This window comes from Panthera pardus, unplaced genomic scaffold (assembly GCF_024362965.1).
Source record: "Panthera pardus isolate Hobbes unplaced genomic scaffold, ASM2436296v1 HiC_scaffold_24, whole genome shotgun sequence".
Classification (NCBI taxonomy): Eukaryota; Metazoa; Chordata; class Mammalia; order Carnivora; family Felidae; genus Panthera; species Panthera pardus.
The window spans coordinates 61,167,479-61,189,471 of record NW_026526810.1 but is presented as its reverse complement, the minus strand read 5'-3'; the positions used below and the strand labels follow the sequence as shown (position 1 = coordinate 61,189,471).

The 21,993-nt window shown below is 41.6% G+C and overlaps 1 long non-coding RNA gene across 1 annotated transcript; it reads left to right on the top strand.

Moving 5' to 3' along the window:
• Window positions 1-8,400: 8,400 nt before the first annotated feature.
• On the top strand, window positions 8,401-21,588 carry LOC109258497 (uncharacterized). Its single transcript, XR_002076338.2, has 3 exons — window positions 8,401-8,620; window positions 10,888-11,058; window positions 21,089-21,588. It is a non-coding gene; the product is annotated as an uncharacterized LOC109258497 (long non-coding RNA).
• The last annotated feature ends 405 nt before the right edge of the window (window positions 21,589-21,993 follow it).

The following is a 21,993-nucleotide window of genomic DNA, read 5'->3' as shown; positions in this document are numbered from 1 at the left end:
CCCTCTGCACACTGTAGCCCTCCACCTATGGGAGGGCACATGTCATGGTCCCTTCTGTAACCTACCATCCACACTTCCCTTCTTCTGGCTGCACCCTCTTCCCCCTCACCATTACCTGTGGCATGGTTTTCAGAGCCCATGTTATCTTTAATGTATGAGCATTCCAGTTTGTCTTCTACCTCCTAGATTGCAGTGCTCTCCTCTTGTTTTTGGACAATCTGTACACGCTGCCTCATAGCCGACTGGCTTTGAAACAGTACCAATGGTACCTATTAGGATTATGTTTAACTAGAATTTCTAGACTTTTGTGTTTTGTTTTGTTTTCTCTCCCACATGAACCCCTAACGCAAACCTTTCCTGTCTTGGCCATGTCCGAGTACTTAAGTACCAACTTTAAAAAAAATTTCTTCTTAATTTATTTTATTAACTCCTGCCCCTATCTGGTCCTTTAAAATATTTTTGAATCTAGGGCCACCTGGGTGGCTCAGTCAGTCAAGCGTCTGACTCTTGAATTCAGCTCAGGTCACGGTCTCACGGTTCATGAGTTCGAGCCCCATGTCAGCTTGGGATCCTCTCTCTCCCTCTTTTCCTCCCTCCCCTGCTCACTCTCTCTCTCGTTCTCTCAAGACAAATAATAAACTTTTATTTTTATTTTATTTTATTTTTTTAACGTTTATTTATTTTTGGGACAGAGAGAGACAGAGCATGAATGGGGGAGGGGCAGAGAGAGAGGGAGACACAGAATCGGAAGCAGACTCCAGGCTCCGAGCCATCAGCCCAGAGCCTGACGTGGGGCTCGAACTCACAGACCACGAGATTGTGACCTGAGCTGAAGTCGGACGCTTAACTGACTGAGCCACCCAGGCGCCCCCAAATAAAAAACTTTTAAAAAAAGATATTTTCGAATCTATATTATGCCATCCAGAGTGCTAATTATCACTAAACTATGATGTGGTGTACTTTTGGCATACCGCTAGATCCCATCTCCGGTAATTTTATATTTTTGTTTATGATTATTTAAGAGGTAAAGAACTTTTCTAAATATATTATTTTGCAGCTCAAATATCTTCTTGTTCATGAGGAGACTACAAAAGCCTTTTTCACATACTCTACTGAAACCAAGATACATAGATGGGATACTACTTGCTTTATCAGTCAAACAACTCCACCAAAAAAGGAAATGGAACAGAAGCATCTAACACCATGATACATCTACTTGGATTCCTGGTGATCCTTGCATTTCTTTGGTGTGCTCAAAAGGGAGCTGCTTAATTACCCAGTCCAGGATTTATTCTGGGGCTCAGCCTATAGTTTCTCACCCTACGGTTTCAGTTTAAAGTGTGGCGAAAGTTGACATTCACCTCTATGTGAAATCCTCTTCCATTCTCTAAGATTCCCCCCAAAATCATCAATAATTATGCTGTAGTCGGGTAATCAAATTATTTCACCACCTTAGGATTCAATTCATCCAGGTCTGCAGATAAAACATTGATTATGACAGCCAAAATCCTTGACCTCAGGGATAGATAGCTAAATGCTGAAGGAGTGTGAAGAAAGGAAAGAGAGAGAAGACAGGTAGGTAGGTTGGTAGACAGATTTCAGACACTAGACTTTGATGTTTGTTTTTTTTATTAGTTCTCCCATCAAGTCTAGGACAGAATAAACTAAGGTTAAGTTACTTGCCTAAACTTACACATCTGGTAAGTGACAGAGCTGGCATCCAGACTTGGATTGCCTGACTCCCAGCCTAATACTTTTCAGTACTTTTTACACTGCACCACCTTGCTTCTAGGACGGTACGGGGGGAAAGTCAGATTCATACACCCCCTCCCCACCACCCTATGTCCCCCACATATGAAGTTTACTCCTCCATACCCTGCATTTTTTTTTTAACATTTATTTATTTTTGAGAGACAGAGAGACAGAGAGTGTGAGCAGGGGAGGGGCAGAGAGAGAGGGAGACACAGACTCCAAAGCAGGCTCCAGGCTCAGAGCTGTCAGCACAGAGCCCGATGCGGGGCTTGAGCCCACAAACTGTGAGATCATGACCTGCGCCAAAGTTGGACGCTTAACTGACTGAGCCACCCAGGTTTCAAACACTTTCTCTGATAGAGAAAGACATCAGCCATTAGCCATCAGCCATCACCTTTAGTGAGGTGCCCACAGAGCAATAAAATACTTTTGAGATGCTTGAGTTGTTCCAAGCCAGCCCTGCCAACCAACAGCGTTTGAACATCGGGGTGCTGTGCGGCCAATATCAACAGCAGCTGGAAAGCACATAGTAACAACCTTATGCCTATGGGGCCAAACTAGAAATTTTTCGTTTTTATCTTTTCAGCACTTCTATTCCTTTTCCATATATAATTCTTAAAGGCTTGACAAAATCAGAAGCCTTATTACTGAAATAAAACTCATGTGTTTATTTCCCCTCTGGCAGATTCTCAAGTGAAGTATTTGGTCCTGAGGATTTTCTCACATAACAGGGCTTCTTATAGGTCTTTTACCAGCAAGATTGATACAGTTTTAAACATACTAAAGAGGCCATGGTCACATAATTCAGTATGTCATTTGCTATGCTTTCTAATGGTGGTCAATTGCCCAAGCGGTGTTAATGAGGCTAGGGTTGTGGACTCAATTCCAGGAGGGCCAGTTAGCTTCACTCTATTTGCTGGCCAAAGACCCTGGCCCCTTCACTCTGGCCAAGAATTTCAAATCTTTGCTGGTTTAGCCATTTGTAAGGCAAGCCTGAGCCTGGTCACTCACTGAGATCTACCATGCTTGGAGACACAGAAGTTAAGAGTCCACAGCTGATCAAGATAAGCTTTACCCATCTTGCTGGACTCTACACAACATTGAATCTGTCTTCAATATCCCTTTCAGCTTCACCTCCTAATAACAGCAGTCATCTGTTTGTTGAAAACACATTTCTTCGGTTAATCGCACTCATGACTTTGGTCTGCCTTGACTTAGGCTCCACTTAGGGGAAGTAGAAAAGGCAATGATTGGGGTGCCTGGGTGGCTCAGTCGGTTAAGCGTCTGACTTTGGCTCAGGTCGTGATCTTGCGGTCCGTGAGTTGGAGCCCCGCATCGGGCTCTGTGCTGACAGCTCAGAGCCTGGAGCCTGTTTCAGATTCTGGGTCTCCCTCTCTCTGACCCTCCCCCATTCATGCTCTGTCTGTCTCAAAAATAAATAAATGTTAAAAAATGAATGAATAAAAGGCAATGATGGAAGAACTGTAGAGGTGAGGGAGCTGACCTCTGCTAGCTGCCATCTTTTTTGACACATTACCATATCCATAAGTACTATCCATATACTGACTGAAGATTTATTTTTAGAAAATAAAACCCCACCTTTCTGTTCCTTTTCTTCAAGTATTCAAGCATTTAAATTGTAAGCTCTGTTACTGGTGATAGGGTGAGAAAATACTGTCACCAGCCAAGCTCATGAACAGAAATCATTCTTTTTTTTTTTTTTTAACGTTTATTTATTTTTGAGACAGAGAGAGACAGAGCATGAACGGGGGAGGGGCAGAGAGAGAGGGAGACACAGAATTGGAAGCAGGCTCCAGGCTCTGAGCCGTCAGCCCAGAGCCTGACGCGGGGCTCGAACTCACAGACCGCGAGATCATGACCTGAGCCGAAGTCGGACGCTTAACCGACTGAGCCACCCAGGTGCCCCCAGAAATCATTCTTAAAAGGACACCTGCTTTTAATTTGGTACCAATAGGGAAGGATGGCATACACACTTACAGAAGTCTTTTTTTTTTTTTTAATGTTAAGAAATCATCATTAGTTCCCAAGATCTTTGCAATAAAACTACTAAATTGATGTATCTCTTTGGTCCAGTGAAATGGAAGCCATACCAAAAAAGCCTTGAATTCCTTTCTTCATTAGGGAGGGGACAGGTACAAGAAAACATTTTTCTTTTCTTGATGTTATCCATTTAGCTCTCATAAAAGGCACAGACATAGCAACACTTAACACAGGCAAGGATCCACAGCGAAGGATATATCTCCTGCAGCCAAACACATAGAAATGTCTCTTTTTTTCCTGACACCTTAAGATTGGAAGATTACATAATAAGGTCAAAGTTAATACAACACCCTGGTGAAAGGCTCCTGAAACAAAACCACTGAAGGAGGGGCAGCTTCTGAGTGTTAGCAAAAGCCTGGGAGGCAGATCTTCTCCACGAGGTGCATACAGGGAGCTGATTCATCTCCTGGGTGTCTCCACAGGGACCAGTTTGTTGAAACAATAGATTAAGCCACCAAGCAGTAGGGTGGCTCATTTGCAATTGCCTCCAGGTCAACGCCTGTTTAACCTCTCGAGCTTATTGTATAGAGCAAAGGTCAACATGAGATAGATGAGGATTTGAGTCCTAGATAAGACTCTACAATTCAAGGATTGCCTGACCCCGAGCAAGTGGTCTCAACTCTCAGAGCCTATTTCGTCTTCTGTAAAATGGGGGTTAAAATACCTGCTTCACTAGGTTATTTTAAGAATTAAATGACTTAGTGATATAAAATAGTGATTAAATGACTTAGTGTAAAAGTGCTCAGTGCAAAATCCTGAGATAGCTCTTGAAGATCGTCCCTTCCTCCCCCTCCTCCTTTGTACTGGTTTCCAATGCCTGCCCTTCGGGTCTGTCTATGCTCCTGCCTCTCTTAAAGTTTCATTCTCATTTGACTTTTCCTGAGGCCTTTACTCCCCCCCAAAAAGCCACAATGACCCTGATTTCAGGAAACAATTTCCTGCCCCAATAAGAAAACATTTTAGGCATGTCTCATGCATTGCAAGTTAACTGTGAACACCAATACTGCCTTTTGGTGTTTGTTTCCTAGGAAGTTTTATTCTGAGCTGTATTATGTCTGCATCTTTAATGAGAAATGTATTCTGTTGCTATGGCATATTGAAATTCATGCCTTCCTTTGGAAGGTGGAACTGTCCGTGCCCACCTGCCTCAGGTTTTCCCTAGGGCATTATGAGATTGAGATCTAGGGGATTATGAAAGTATAGTTAATCAGATAATTCTCACACTAAACTCAACGCCTTTGATTTCTAATTTCTGCATTTTAATTTTTCCTGCAGTTCAGAGGCACAGATTTATTGAAGCTGCTGCTAGCAACAATTTGCTCTGACCCGCTGTACAGTTTTAATAGTCCTGCTGAAATAGGCGGGTTTATAGTGGGAAGGAAATGAATGGAGATTGGTGTCATTTATTTCAGGTGCCAGGGTAAGACCCACATTTCCGTAGGTAACAATTTAGGTAAAAAATGTTTCTTCTGGTTCTCGAGTATGTTTCTACGGCCAACCTGGGTTCAGTTTGTCTCTACAGGCTGTTCTGAGCAGATCTCATTTCCAGTATCTCTGAGCTGGTAAAATCTCCTTCAAAATGATTTAAGGAATTTAACAAAGCCCAGCTTCTTTCTCACTACACTGCCAGGATGCACAATTTCCTGTTGGCATTCAGAACTCCACTGTCCTGGAATGTGAGCTCTACGTTTGAAATCCCTGTGCAATATGTCACTCCGGCTGACAAGTACGGCAGGACGCCCCCAGATTCTAATAAGAGCTGGGGAGACAGGCAGTGCTGCTGAGGAACCTGTTACTCTCACCTGAGATCCAAATAAAAGTCAGACTTTTTTTCTTAATATAATTTATTGTCAAGTTAGCTAACATACAGTGTATACAGTGTGCTCTTGGTTTGGGGGGTAGATTCCCGTGAATCATCGCTTCTATACAACACCCGGTGCTCATCCCAAACTCGACCTGCTACGTTCAATCTAGAATTGAAGAGGAAATAGCATTTGAGACCAGTGAGTCCATGGACCGGTAAAAATTGAGAGAAAATGTTCTGCAGTACCAGGAGATTGCTGGTTTTTTATGTTGCCGTTTGAGCACATTAAAAATCCAACTGCTGGGGTGCCTGGGTGGCTCAGTCAGTTAAGTATCTGCCTCTTGACTTCAGCTCTGGTCATGATCTCATGGTTTGTGAGTTCAAGCCCAGAGATGGGCTCTGCACCGAAAGGGCAGAGCCTGCTTTGGATTCCCTCTCTCTCCCTTACTCTCTGCTCCTCCCCTGCTGGTGCTCTATCTCTCTCAAAAAAATAAATAAATAAATAAACATGTAAAAAAATCCACCTGCTAATGCCCATGACCATTGTTTTATAAAAGATAAGGCCATTTTAACATAACAGTAGAAAGGACAAGTCTTAGAATTAAAAATAAACAAATTTGACTTTTTTTTTTTTTAATTTTTTTTTTTCAACGTTTTTTATTTATTTTTGGGACAGAGAGAGACAGAGCATGAACGGGGGAGGGGCAGAGAGAGAGGGAGACACAGAATCGGAAACAGGCTCCAGGCTCCGAGCCATCAGCCCAGAACCTGACGCGGGGCTCGAACTCACAGACCGCGAGATCGTGACCTGGCTGAAGTCGGACGCTTAACCTACTGCGCCACCCAGGCGCCCCCAAATTTGACTTTTTAAATAACTCACTACATAATGTGTGTGTCTCTCTCTCTCCTTCCCTCCTTCCTTTGCTCTGAAGGAGATGAAAACATCATCAGAGATCAGTACTGGTTTGAGAATCACCAATAAAGGCAATCTCATTTTAGGATGAGGAAACTGAGGCTCTCTGAGGTAAACTAAATTAATGAAAGCTGGGACTAAAGCCCAGATCTCCTGGCTCCTCATCTAGTATTTATTTTCTCTGACTTCTTTGTAATGGAATTCAGGGTAATGGCCCAGAGGTACAGCAAGATCCTGGAGTATCTTCTTAATCATCAAATATAATTATGCTATCTTCTATCAAGTTGTGATATTAAGTGCTATGGTCTAATTCTTTTAAAAAGCAACAATACATGTGAGGAGATTCTCTAGTGACTAGTTAAAGAACTTGTTCCCTGGGGCGCCTGGGTGGCTCAGTCAGTTGGGCGGCCGACTTCGGCTCAGGTCATGATCTCACGGTCCGTGAGTTTGAGCCCCGCGTCGGGCTCTGTGCTGACCGCGCAGAGCCTGGAGCCTGTTTCGGATTCTGTGTCTCCCTCTCTCTCTGACCCTCCCCCGTTCATGCTCTGTCTCTCTCTGTCTCAAAAATAAATAAACGTTAAAAAAAAAAATTAAAAAAAAAAAAAAGAACTTGTTCTCTAAGGGATTATTCAGTAGTCTTTAAAGCCAATAACAACAAACAAATAAAAAAAAAAAAAAAAGAAACCAGAAAGTTAAAATTGAGGTCACTCATAAAGATTCCTCATTAAACATTTATTATACATTTAAACAGAGGTTTGGGGACTGGTGGAGCCCATATTTTGTGGTGATTCTAGAATACCCTTCACAAAAGTAAAAGATTGATTCACTAAATTACATGACTTACACCCTGCATTTCTCATTTTCCATACCCTTCTTCTTCTTAGTTTCTACCTCTACATTCTAGTCTCTGGCCTCAAAGGTTAGGAGACACATCCTGAGCACTGCATTTTCATTTTGGTCCTTGTTCTCCAAGTTGACCCTTGAGGTATTTCGCCCTGTCGATTAGTCACTATTGCTTGGGACTACTGACATCCTTGGGGCCCATTCTTGGGGAGTACCATCCTGGCTCTCCTTCTACGTCTCTGCCTCCCTTGACGACTTCCCTTCCTCATTCGGACATCAGACATCGACATTCCCTAAGATTCCGTCCTTAGGCTTTCATTCTCCATCAACTCAATTTTTCTCCTCTCCTATGACTCCCACCGCAGCCACCACCACTTCTAAGCCCACATCATTTTATCAACTCTTCCAAGTTCCAAAGTCACTTTCCTAACTACATGCTGAATATTTCCAACTGTGTGTCACCATTTCTTCAAACACAACATGACTAGAACAGAATTCATTACACAAGTTAGGGCCTTCTCTACTAACCTTCCTTCTCCACACCACCTGACTTCTCCTGACTTGTCTCTCTCTCCCTATCTCGCCCTCCCCCCTCCCCCATCCCTGTTATAGGTACCATTCAGGAGCAATTCCTGGGAACAGCGATACCAGCAAGGGAACCAGCAGAAATGATGAGTGCCACTCGGTCAAGATACGAGGACACACTGCTTCTCCCTGTTGCACTGCCCCTCCTCTGGCCTCCAAACTGAGCTCGGTATTGGAAGAAACAAGTAACATCTCCAATAAAAAGTCACCTCTAAGGGGGCGCCTGGGTGGCTCAGTCGGTTGGGCAGCCGACTTCGGCTCAGGTCATGATCTCACTGTCCGTGAGTTTGAGCCCCGCGTTGGGCTCTGTGCTGACCTCGCAGAGCCTGGAGCCTGTTTCGGATTCTGTGTCTCCCTCTCTCTCTGACCCTCCCCAGTTCATGCTCTGTCTCTGTCTCAAAAATAAATAAACGTTAAAAAAAAAAAAAATTAAAAAAAAAAAAAGTCACCTCTAAGTTGTCCAGACTTAAAACATTTAAAAGCAAAGACAGGATTCAGGAGTTAATGAAAGAAAAGAAGCTTTGCCAAGGACTTCCGGAGGAAGCTATGATTCTTACTCAATGGGCAGCATATCTACCTGGATCAACAAATTTCACTCTCTTCATCAGGGAAACCTGTGCTTTGAGTCCTGCCACCGACACATATTAACTTTGTAAACTCAGGTAATACAATTAACGTTGCCTTGCCTCCAGTTCCTTATATGCAAAATGAAAAAATGAATAAAAAGTTAATAGGGTGGCTGAAGGATTGAAGGAGTCAATATCTGTAAAGCTTTTAGAATCATGATCGGTAATGAACAGATGTTGAGTTCATGTCTGGTTTCCCCAGAAGCAGACCCTGAAACAAGGATTTGGGAGATGATCCCTGGAAATACTTATAATGGGGAAGTGAGGCAGGGAAGGGAAGGGAAAGCCATCAAGAGGTAAGTTACCAAACCAGTTACCACTATGAGAAAGTGGAGCCTGATCTAATAAGCGAACTCTGGGGGTCCGTGAGGAACACCCACCTCAGAGTCACCCCCAGAATGATAAGGAAGCTGGGGTATTTTCATACCATCTCTAGTCAGTGGCTGAAGGCTGTTCACAGGGGTGCGACTTCTCTGGTCCTTCCACCTGCTCTGGCTGCCAGAGAAAGCCCTCAGGCATTTGGAAACCTGGCTGGCAAGTACCCCACAGTGGTAGGGCCAAAGGAGATACATGAGGACCTTGTCTGTGCTCAATAAATATACTATCATCATCATCACTGAAGTCAGAAGGCCAAACAGATGAAAGCCAGGCTCTTCTGGCTGAAGCCTACTGGAGGGAGAAGGGATTATGGGTCCAGGATTTGGCACTGGGAAGCCAGTTCTCTCATCCTAGGTGACGTACCTGAATCACCCCTACGGAATCTCAGAGATCCACAGAGTAGTTTTTTTGTTTTTTTTTTTTTTTTATTTTTTAAAAAATTTTTTTTTTCAACGTTTTTTATTTATTTTTGGGACAGAGAGAGACAGAGCATGAACGGGGGAGGGGCAGAGAGAGAGGGAGACACAGAATCGGAAACAGGCTCCAGGCTCCGAGCCATCAGCCCAGAGCCTGACGCGGGGCTCGAACTCACGGGCCGCGAGATCGTGACCTGGCTGAAGTCGGACGCTTAACCGACTGCGCCACCCAGGCGCCCCCACAGAGTAGTTTTTGATCACAGTTCATAGCCTACTACTGGGAATGAATGGAAGAAGGTAAAAATCCACTTCTATCCTCAAGGAACTGCAACTTAGTTTTAGAGACAAACTATAAGCTTAGGACTATAACGTAACTGGCAAAGGAGGTTAGGACTTACTAAGTGTCCAGTAAATTGGAGCGGAAGTTGTTTGGAGAAGTGAGATTGCAATTGGCTGGGACAATCAGAATAGGCTCCATTGATTGGATTACATAGGATTAAACTAAGCCTTATAGGATGATTAGTTTTCAATTAAAAGAACACAGCCATGGTAGAATTTCCAGGAGGTAGCAATAAACTGATTGGGTCCAAGAGTTTCCCTGATCTAGATGCTGGCTGTCAATGGTGAAGGCCTGGGGGCCAGGCCCCCTGCTTAACACAATCCCTCAGTTATCCTGCAATTGCAAAGTGATTTTGCTAGTGGTGATGCCCGTCTCCTAAAACTACCACTCCCAGGCAGATACAGCTTTCAATCTCTCAAAGGCTTCACTGACCATGCATTTTAAACACTGTGTCTAATATCATAATAATAGCTACAACAACTTTGTGAGGTAGGTGTTTTTGTCACCATTTTAGAGGTGAGGAGGCTAAACTTGGATTGGCACCCTAGTGTATCTGATTTCAAATCTAGACCAAATCACTATGCTTTGATGCCTACGGTTCAAGCAAAGAAAAAGAGCTCTTAATTGCTTTAAATTTGGGGTCATCAAATCAGATCTTGCACACTGATCCCAAGCACTTGTATTTATAGGCTGTCTAGTCTCCCTTAGTGTCAACACAGCTATAAGAACTCTTTCTAAGGCTACATTTATCCCAGCAGCTGCTGCAAGCTTATGGAAAACAAATTGGGAAGGGACAAAAGGGAATAAATTGAAATCCATTTGAGTGACAGCTTTCTTACCGTGGCCAACAGATGGTGCATTTGTGGCATTCTTGGATCTCTAGGAGTGGAAGAATTCCTTGAGATCGGAGTTCAGCCCCATTTCTGCAAAATTGCAACCCTTATTTAGTACCCAACATTCCATCTGTCCCCATTTGGCAGGTTTTTTTAAATCAAAGGTATTCATTACTTGAAGCTTCCTTTTGCTATAACAGGTATGTTAGATACATTCATTCATTCCTAATAAGACAGCTTAGAGAGGTAGAGAGGGTAAAATATTATCCTTCATCTACATGTAAGAAAAGGGAGATGATCAATAATGACCCTTTAATTTGGTCTTTCCTTTTGCAGACACCCCGCTCCACCCACCCCAGTCAACATCCTCAGAGAAAAGGCTCTCCAAGATTCTGGAATTGATCACAGCAGATGCAGCCTTTGCTCAGGATTCTTTTTAAGTGATGGCTCACCAATCCCTGAAACCAGAGGTGTTCTCCACGTTTCAGCAGATAACTCCATGACCAGGTGTTAAAAATCCTGGGGTCATATCGCATCATAATGAAAGGGATCAAATATGAAAAGAAGGCTGTGGAAGACATTTCCCAAATACTTCAGATCTTGTAGGATATTCTGGGCTCGGTGAGGCACTGGGCTCCCTGGGACCACCTGTGTATGTGGACGTGCTATTCCAAATTTAGAAGTGCATGCAGCTAGCAGGAGCTTGGGAAGTTAACATTGAAAATTTAAGGCCAGCTCCCTAAGGGACAGCAATTAGTCTCAATTGCCTGATGGTGACAATGCATGTTTCTCTAGAGGAATATACACAGTGATCCTTCCCTAAACTTATGATGATGATGATGATGACGATGATGATAGAAAAAGTAGCAGTAGCCAGCTAACACTTATTGTGTGCTAGGCACTCTTTGGCTGTTTATATATATTAAATCACTTAGACTGAGAGTAGTTCTATGCGGTCAGTATTATTCTTATTGTCTACATTTTACAAATCAGTTAGCTGAGACATAGAGTTCAAGTTACTTGCCCAAGGTCACAAAGCTAATAAATGGTAGCATTTAAACTCAGGCTGTCTATATTAGTTACCCGTTACAGTATAACAAATTATCCCAAAACTTAGTGACCTAAAACGATACTTATTATCTCATAGTTCTGTGATGCGGGAATCCTAATTTGGCTTAGCAGGATCTTCTGACTCAAGGTCTCTCACAGGCTGCATTCAGGATGTAAGCAAGACAGCTAGTACCGAGGCTTTACGAGAGAAGGCTCCACTCCCAACATCTCTTATATATTTATTGACAGGTTTCAGTTCTTGGTGGGTTGTCAGACTGATGCTTTAGCTCCTTTGTGAGGAGTTCCTTGCCCTGAGTTCCTTACACATGGGCTTCTCCATAGGGAAGCTTATAACATGATAGCTTGCCTCATTAGAACAAGTACATAAAAAGATTCAGAGAGAGATTGAAAAGTGCTACCAAGATGGAAGTCACAGTTTCTTATCACCTAATCACAGAAGTGACATCCCATCACTGCCATATTCTGTTAATTAAAAGTGATTCACCAAGTCCAACTCATACTCAGGAGTAGATAATACAAAAGTCGTGAATGCAGAGGGCAGGATCACTGGGGGCCATCTTAAAGGATGCCTCCCACACAGTCCGATATGACCTTAACCAAGAGAGGAGAGAGCTCACACATTTTCTCTATGGTTAAATTCAGAAGACCTCAATCTATCTCAACAAAGAGTATAAGAGTATAGGGCTGGGGAAGTTCTAGCCCAGAGGCCAGCTCTAGCCAGGATCTAGAGTTAATTGGTTTCAAATCACTTGAGCCTCTAGAGTTATATTTCCTTCCCTGGAAATCTCTCATAGCTATGGCATTAACTCTAAGTGTGAGGAAAACGAGAGTTGTGAATCATAATTATTTTTTTTAATTCCTACTTTAAAGTTAGCAATGAGAACAGCTTACCTCAGGAAGTCACTCTTCCCTCCTCCGCCTCTTGTCCTTTGTCTTTCCCTCTATGACTTTGTATGTCTCCCTGTGGTATGTTTTGTATGTCTCCACTTTCATACTGGTCTCTCCTCCAGTCCTGTCCCACTGGACCAGCTTTCTCTTCCTATCTTCTTATTGCTCTGTACTTCTCTCTACCCTTGATCCTTCTCAGTCTCTAGGTTGCGTTTATATTTTAATTTATAAAAAGATTTTAGGATGGGGGGGCAGCCCTGGGTGGCTCAGTCAGTTAAGCGTCCAACTTCAGCTCAAGTCATGATCTCCCAGTCCATGGGTTCGAGCTCCACGTTGGGCTCAGTCCTGACAGCTCAGAGCCTGGAGCCTTCTTTGGATTCTCTGTCTCCCACTTTCTTTGCTCCTCCCCTGCTTGCGCTCTGTCTCTCTCTAAAATAAAGATTAAAAAAAATTTTTTTTTAATAAGAGAATTACAAAAAAGTTTTTAGGAAGGAAAAGTCCATCAAACAAATTCACAATAAGGTGGTATGATGGTCAATTTTTTGTGTCAACTTGCCTAGGTGATAGTACCCAGTTGTTTAATCAAACACTAATCCAGGGTGTTGTGAAGGCATTTTGCAGATGTGACTGAGATCTACAATCAGTTGACTGTATGTAAAGGAGATTATCCTGGATAATCTGAGAAGGTCTGATGCAATCCGTTGAAACAGATTTCCTAGCAGAAGAAGAAATTTTGCCTGTGGTCTGTAACACTAGCTCTTGTCTGAGAGTTTCCAGCTTTCTTGTCCTGACATTGTGCCCTACAGATTTAGGACTTGCCTAGCTCCCACAAGTACATAAGTCAATCTTTCAATGCATTTATATAAATATGTGTATATTTATTTATTTGAGTGCATGCACACATGCACAAGCAAGGGAAGGACACAGGGAGAGAGAGAGAAGGAGAGAGAGAATCTTAAGCAGTCTTCATGCTCAGCAAGGAGCCCAACTCGGGGCTCAACCCTGGGATCATGACCTGAGCCAAAATTAAGAGTTGGACGCTCAACTAACTGAGTGACCCAGGCAACCCTATGATCTTTATTAATATAAATATATATGTGTATATATATGTGTGTGCGTATATGCATGTATGTGTGTATAAATTTGGATCTAAATCTAGATATGTAAAGAAATACAGAACATGCTGATTCTTTTTGTCTGGCAGGATCCTGAATGACATGGGAATGTCCAATAGTTGGGAATGTCCAATAGTTCTGACAGCGATCTTTATAGCATTTGGGAGAGGGAAGCATAAAAGAATTGAATAGCTCAGAGAAGTGAATTTTCATGTTAAAAGAAGAATCGAGTAACTTTAAGAAATGAATTTTCAGAGCTACTTTTTTTTTCTAGATGAAAATTATGGATGTCCCTCAAGTAATACCATGCTGGCCACCACTTTGGTCTGAAATAGTCGCCAATAATATCCTCTTCAGACTTTTCCAGCCATTCTTCCTGTCCCATCAAAACTTGTCATATTTTCCATTCTCTTAGGGCACTATTTGCTAGAAGTGTTCTATTATTCTGTTTGATTCACATTTATGTTCCTAGCTCTGAGTCTTGCACATTTATGCCACTTAATATAGGTTTATTTAAAGGATGATTGATGAGGGGCGCCTGGGTGGCTCAGTTGGTTAAGTGGGCGACTTTGGCTCAGGTCATGATCTCGCGGTCCGTGAGTTTGAGCCCCGCATCGGGCCCCTGTGCTGACAGCTCAGAGCCCGGAGCCTGTTTCAGATTCTGTGTCTCCCTCTCTCTGACCCTCCCCCATTCATGCTCTGTCTCTCTCTGTCTCAAAAATAAATAAACGTTAAAAAAAATTTTTTTAAGGATGATTGATGAATTTACATGTAAACAGGAGCATTCAATGTCTTTTTTTTTTTTTTTGCTTTATTTATATTTTAAAATTTTATTTTAATTCCAGCATGGTTGGTGTGCAGTGTTATATTAGTTTCAGGTGTATATTGAATCTCTTGGCCTAGGAAGGGTTAGTGAAAGGGAAATACTTTGAGGCAGGAGCACCTATACTTGATTCTTAAATCCTATAACTTGGGTATCTGCCTAATTGGCTACACAGTTATACTACATTTCTGTGTCTGTACCCAAACGTGGTCTCAGACAGATGCTAAGCCATGCAAGCCACCTGTGCCCATACTCTACATAAAGATCACTGATCTCAAAGTGTGGTCTGAGGACCCCTAGAGGGTCCCAAAATACTTTCACAGGGTCTGCTAGGTCCTCCTTTTCCAGCTACATAGCTGTATAAGACTGTATTTTCTTCATATACTTCAATCAAGACAACATATCACAACAGATTACAAACGAAGAAGCAGACACAAGAATCATGTTCTCTTCTATTAAGTCATCCATCCATTAGAGAGATTTGAAAAAATGTAAAACAATGCCATTTTTCTCACTAATTTGGGGGGAAATGTAGTTATTTTTCATAAAATATGCTACATGCAATGAGGATATTATTGTTACTTCAAAATAACTATAGATTTAATAAATAACTTTAAAATTCTATGTTTTAATTTCTAATATGATCATCAGACATCATCTACATAAACAAAATCTCTTTGTGTCTTCAATTTTTAAGAGTGTGAGGAGGAATCTGGGGCACCTGGGTGGCTCAGTCAGTTAAGGGTCTGTCTTTAGCCGATGTCATGATCTCGCAGTTTGTGAGTTTGAGCCCCGCATCAGTCTCTGTGCTGACAGCTTAGAGCCTGGAGAGGTTTCAGATTCTGTGTCTCCTTCTCTCTGTGCTCCCCACCCCCCACCCTGCTCTCACTTTCTCTCTGTTTGTCTCAAAAATAAATAAAGTAGCAAAAAAAGTTGAAAAAAAAAAGTATAAGGAATCCTAAAACCTTAAAAATGCTTAAGAAACTGTTGCTAAGGATCACTGATTGTGTTTCTTCTGGACCATGAAGCACAATGTCCCTCTAGGGGTGACTGGTTGCCCCAGGAATTGGGAACAATTTAGAGTGACATGCAACCTCAAGTCTGTCCCATTTGCTAGTCGCCAAACCCACATCAGAGGTCATTTTCATATTCCTTATGATCTTCTACAGAGCCCAGCAGGACCATGAGCACACAAAACACACTCTGTAAAGTTTATTGACTGATTTTTATTAATCTTCAGTTCTGCAAGAAGTATTAATTTAGAATAAGGAGATAGCTGCCACATCGCTCAAGAAGCGTACTGTCAATCTCAAGGGCTAGAACCCAAACAGTTTGGGAGACCTGGAGCCTGGAGCCTTTCCTTATTAGCCCATGGAGTCACTGAGTCCAGGAGATTCTGATGTTTTCCTTTGGTTAGAGAAACAGGCAGGATAGGATTGCAGCTTTATAGCCTGGGATCTTAGAGGAACAATGGATAAGTGACTGGCAGTATAGAACTCAAGGTACTACTGGTACACATGTTCTATTTGAGTACAGCCTTTAAGGGCAGACTAGAGTATGGTTCCAAGCACTGAGTCAGAGCTCATCTTACTGGCTGTGAGATTTGGAGCAAATTTCCTATTTGCTCTGTCAGCCTCAGTTTCCCTATCTGTATAATGGGAATAATAGTAATAGGACTTGAAATGGTTGTGGTCAAAATTAAATGATGTGATGTATAGCAAGACCTTATCATGGGTGCCCAGCACAACAAAAGACCTACAAAATATGGCTAACTACTATTATATAGCTAATATTTCTTTGTATTAGGCAGAAAAGCGGGGCTGGGAAAGGGACTTTCTGTTCTTATTTGGTAGTTAATATTTAATATGCTAAGCACTAGAGAGACCTATCGTTTCCCGCAGTCCTTGCTGAGAATGGGAAAGGAAAAAACAGCTCTAGTTTTGTTTCTTTTTCATTCTCAGAAAAAGCCCGAAGTTGGAGGAAAAAGGGAGGAAGGGGAGGTCGACCACTCATTTACTAAAGAAAATGTGCTTCCACTTTGACCTGCTGTGTATGAATTTGCAACAATCCCCCTTCATTCCAGCAAGATCCAATTTGTGCTTGAACCCAGGCGCTCCTCTCGCTGGAGCAGAAAGGGCATGGGTTTGACTGGGCAGCGTGTCTGTTTGCTATGGGTCCTTGGGCTGCTGACTAAGTCTTGGGACAGAGTTTGTTTTCAGGTCTGGAGCCAGGAAAACATACCCCTTGATGCACACATATTTGCAGTGTGACACATGGCTTGGAAGCCTATCACATAGACTGGAGCGGCCGCCTGATTTGTTTCCCAGGAAAGATTGTCTTCATGAGATATTATTAGGGATGAATGCTGTGTGCGATGTGCACCGACTGAGGACAGTAGCCACCTAACTTCAAAGGCTCCCCCCTCTCAGGCCCCTGCAAGCTGGGCTGTGCCAGCCATAGGCCCAAAAAAGATCTTTCAGCAGGGAGGGGACTGTGACTTGCCCAGTAGCTGCATTTGAGAATCAAAGGGCAGATTTCAGGGAGTGATAGGATGTTTGTCTGGAGAAGGGCTTGGGGACTGCTTTCATGTGCCGCTGAAGGAACAGAGAGCAGCATGAATTCTGATTGAATGGTTGGCTCTGGTGTATGCTTGAATTAAAACCAAAGTAAACAAGAAAACACCTGCCACTTAACCAGTGATGCACTTGGCACCACAAGAGGCAGACTAATGCGGGGGGTTGGGACAAGAGGGTGCTGAAAATGTCTTGGACCAATCCACTTGTTCTAGAAGATGGTGCCAAAATGCTAGAAAAGTTCTTCTGCAAAGAAGCTAAAAAGAATGCAGATTATGTCACCAGAAGAGCAAAATGCCCAGGAAAGGGTATAACAAAATGTTTTGTTTCATAGGCTGTTTCCATTACTAGCTGACAAAGAAGGAGGAAATGGCTTTCTACTTGTCTGGTAGGAATTTGGGTAAGACTATCAGAACTCTTGCTGTAACAACAGTTGGGGGGGGGGGGGTGGGGGACAGGGAAGCTAATGGAACATGTGCTTCAGTGAATTTTTTTTCCCCAGTAAGCTCTACACTCAATGTGGGACTTGAACTCACAACCCTGAAATCAAGCCTGCCTCTACAGACAGGCTCCCCACCTGGGGGCCTATATGTTAGGAATGGTGCAGGGCCATCTACAATTCCAGGCAGTGAGTTTCAAACACTGTCATGCGTTATTTTCTACATAATCTTTTTACCTAAAGAAGCACTTCTGTTATGTTATTACCTCTGACAGCAATGAGGCAATAGCGGGAATTAAAAATAATCAAGATGAGAAATAAAATGTCACGCGCGTAGTGAACAGTAAATAAGTTCTTAATGAATGAAACTGGATTTTTAGAAACAATGAAGTACGAACAGGGAAAAGTGGGAGATTGTGGGCATGCTTATTTTAATTTTCTAAGTATATGTTCTTGTTCTAAGTATATGTTTTCAGCAATTTGTAGCTCACTCCAGATTCTAAATCGCCCTTCCTGAGATTCACACCTCTACAAAATTAGGTTAGGTCGCCCTCTGGTGGCATGGAGCTAATCTTTCTTCTCACAAAGTGTATCTTCTGTTACCTCTACGATAGAAGTTCAGTATTCTGTTCTACAGCGTTTCACATAGAACAAATACAAACTCAACTTTGCAGAACGAAGAAATCGTAAGCATCTAATTATGGTTCCTGTTTAATTTCTTGCAAAGAGTTCAAAAAGCAATTTGGGATCTTGAAGAACTTAAGGAATATTTACTGCACTACTATATCAAAAGAGGTGTCTTTAATAGGGATTCTGTATTACTGAGATTAATTGAACGACTATGTTCAAGAGAAAAGAAAAAAATTTAGTAATAGAGTTTCAGTAATTGTCCAAGCAACAAGATTAATCAATAAACATTATTCTAATCTTGATACTGTCATTATCTGGCTGTGTGTTTTTGGATTTCACTAGATACCCCAATAGTCTTAAAACAAATTTCCTGTTATTTTTCTTAAACCACCTCCAACATAACTTGCAACCCAAATATTAATGAAATTAATATTAACTCAATATTAATTCTCTCCAGGAGACTGTAATCAGCATAGACTCAATAATATGTACATACACAATATAAAGATAATTATAAAAATAGTAAATGCATAGGGAAATTTTCCTCTGATTATTTGGAAGACACTGGGAAATATGGCAGAAGTAAGCATTGAGGTTAACAAGTTATGGGCACTGCTATGAGGAAAGAGCCTCACAGCTAATTTCAAGCTCAGATTTTGGAGAAAGAGTCTGTGATGAAATGAATCCAGTTTTGGTCAGGGACTCACACAGGTCTATATAACTGGAGCTGTGAATAGGGTGCATAGGATGGGGGTGGGGGCAGATAACTCAAAAGATGTCCAGGACAAGCACAAACTCATATCACTCTTAAAAAATTGAATTACCTCTTGCTTTGACTCTTTTTTTTTTTTTGAATTTTTTAACATTTATTTTTGAGAGACAGAGAGAGACAGAGTGCACGTGGGGGAGGGGCAGAGAGAGAGGGAGATATAATATGAAGCAGGCTCCAGGCTCTGAGCTGTCAGCACAGAGCCCGAAGTGGGGCCTGAACCCACCAACAGTGAGATCATGACCTGAGCTGAAGTAGGACACTTAACCGACTGAGCCACTCAGGCACCCCTTGCTTTGACTCTTAATAAGAATGTGTTTATGCCATTGTTGTTGATAATTAATGAAGTACATATTTTTCATTTATCTCATTGAATTTAGGTAATATAACTAAAGCTATATTATTCAGTTAACATGTTCTAACCCATGCCACAAAAAGGTTTTATGGCCCTATAAAGATTTCTTACAAGGAATGTGGCATAGTATAAAAAAAAATTAATCTAAGATAAAAATGCATCTAAGCCTTAAATGTCTGCTATTAAACTCTATATTGGGGGGGGGGGGATTTAAAAAAACCTGTTTTTAATTTTTAACCATTTTTCATTAAAAATTTTTTTTTTTGAAGTTTTTACTTATTTTTGAGAGACAGAGAGAGACAGAGCGCAAGTGGGGGAGGGGGCAGAGAGAGAGGGAGACACAGAATCTGAAGCAGGCTCCAGGCTCTGAGCTGACAGCACAGAGCCCGACACGGGGCTCGAACTCATGAACCACAAGATCATGACCTGAGCTGCAGTCAGACACTTAACCGACTGAGCCACCCAGGCGTCCCAGAAAGTCAAATTTTAATGAGATTTGAAACAGGAACAAAGATTCATTGATGGAGTACTCTTACTATGTTTTGCCTAATATTTTTGTATTTCCGGTATCTTTAAATTCATACATTAGCTATTTCCTCTGGCATTGCAAACCAGTAGGACTGTTAGTTAATGTCCATTTTATTAATTAGAGGAAAAAAGTCAAAGGATTTCTTAAGATCACAGAAAACCTCCTTAAAGAACCCACATGGTTTTTGTTTGTTCCACCCATCCATCCACCCATCCATTTATTCATCAGATATCTATGGAGCAAATCTGTATATTAAGTATTTAACCTCATAAGAGTAGCAACGGTGATTAGGACGTAATATCCCCGTATGCAAGCAGTTTGCAGTATAGTAGCCAATCAGAAAACTACATGTATAAATATAGAAAACAGGCTGAAATGGCTACTCTGGAAGTTCATAGGATTGGAATTTCAGATACTAGAGACAGCTTAGAAATTATGTAGTCCAACTTCTCTCCTAGCATATAAATGCTCAATAGAATATTTGGTATCCAGGATCTTTTCTTAATACTTAGCATATATATTAAACTATATATATATATATATATATATATATATATATATATATATATAATATACACACACAGAGTATATAACACTATATAAAGGGTGTTAAGATCATAGAGATGTGTATACACATTATATATATATATACATATATATGTATATATACACATATATATACATGTATATATATATATGTATATATATTATAATATATATATAAATCTTCCCCTAGGTTGTATGTTCTCCCAGAGAGGCACTGAAAATCTTTCTGCATTCTGGTTTGCCTTCTTTGGATTATATTTTTATTATCTGTATATATGATGACCATATTGGATCTGGAGTATAATGGGGCTACTTTATCTCATGATATTTGTTATACTTCTACTAATGAATTATACAAAAGTATGTGCTTTTGTAGCATCTATATTATACTTAAAGTCAACTAAAGCCCTAGTTCTTGCTGTTCCAGCCATCATCCTGGCCAGGGGAAGCATGGTCTGTGATGGTGGGGAGACAGGGACAAGGGAGCGCTAGTTAAGGAAATGCCTCTTGCACTTAATGGGTCTCCAGACAGAATCTGGGCATGTGGGCAGAGGAGTAAACAAGGCTGCTTCCTGTTCTGGGTTTGGGAACCCAGGCTAAGGATAAAATCAAAATAGAAGTCCTAGAGGAGGGCAGGCCAGAAAGCAAGAGAAATTTAGAAACTTAATATCTAAGGAGTAAATTGAGATAAAAATCAAGATCCATATTGAAATGGCTTCCATAAGGAACAGACGAGGATAAACAAAGTTTCAGAGGTGGAACCCAGAGAGGTAACTTGAACCAATTTTTTGTCTTCCAGGGGTGAGCCCCAAGAAGAAGAGGAAAGTATTAGGAGGACAAAGCCTGTTCCAGGATCTTTACTTAATCAACATTTACTATGTGCCATGCTCTGGGCCAAGCGCTAGCTATCAAAGATGAAGAAGACCTATGTCCAGATATCAGAGTTCTCGCAGCTCCTTTGGGAGATGGACATAGGCCATCTACCTCTTACATACTGTGGTTAGTACAATGATGGAGAACACACAGGGGCCACAGAAGAGGACCAAAGCCCCTAGGGAAGGCAGTGGTCTCATAGGATACAAAAGAGTTGAGCAGATGGAAGGAATGGGGAAGGACTTTCTAAGACAGAAGAGAAAAGTCAGGTGAAGCCCCAGAGGATGAGAAGCAGCTCGTGTAAAAAGGAGCTACTTGTAGTTCTGTGTTGCTGGCCTGTCAACTATAAATCACTGTAAGCCAGATTTTTCCTGTCCTGTACTTGAGAAATTTTGTTTAGAACCTAAGTAAAGGTCTTTACATTGATCAGTTTTAATATTTATATTCTTTGCTTTCCCCTTTTATAGTAATCTTAGAATATTCTTAAAGTATCAAAGGTCTATATTCAGTGTTTCCCCAGGCTACAGATACTGCAAAATGTGATGAACGTTTTTTCTACCTTCCTCCTAGTCCTTGATTGAAAAAAATTAAAATAAATGGTTGACATGTAGCACCAAATCCAGAGCCCTTCAGTATTCTCTAGAGGTGTCCTGCCAAATTGACACTGATCCAGCAATCAATAGCCCACACATATGGTTGTTTAATTAGCTAACATTCTGCAGTAATAAGAGCTAGCATGGCTATTTATGGCCAGGAATGGCAGGTTAGGATAACTTGGAAAGGATCCACATATAAAAGCACACCTGCCAAAGGGGAAGCCTGGCATCAGAA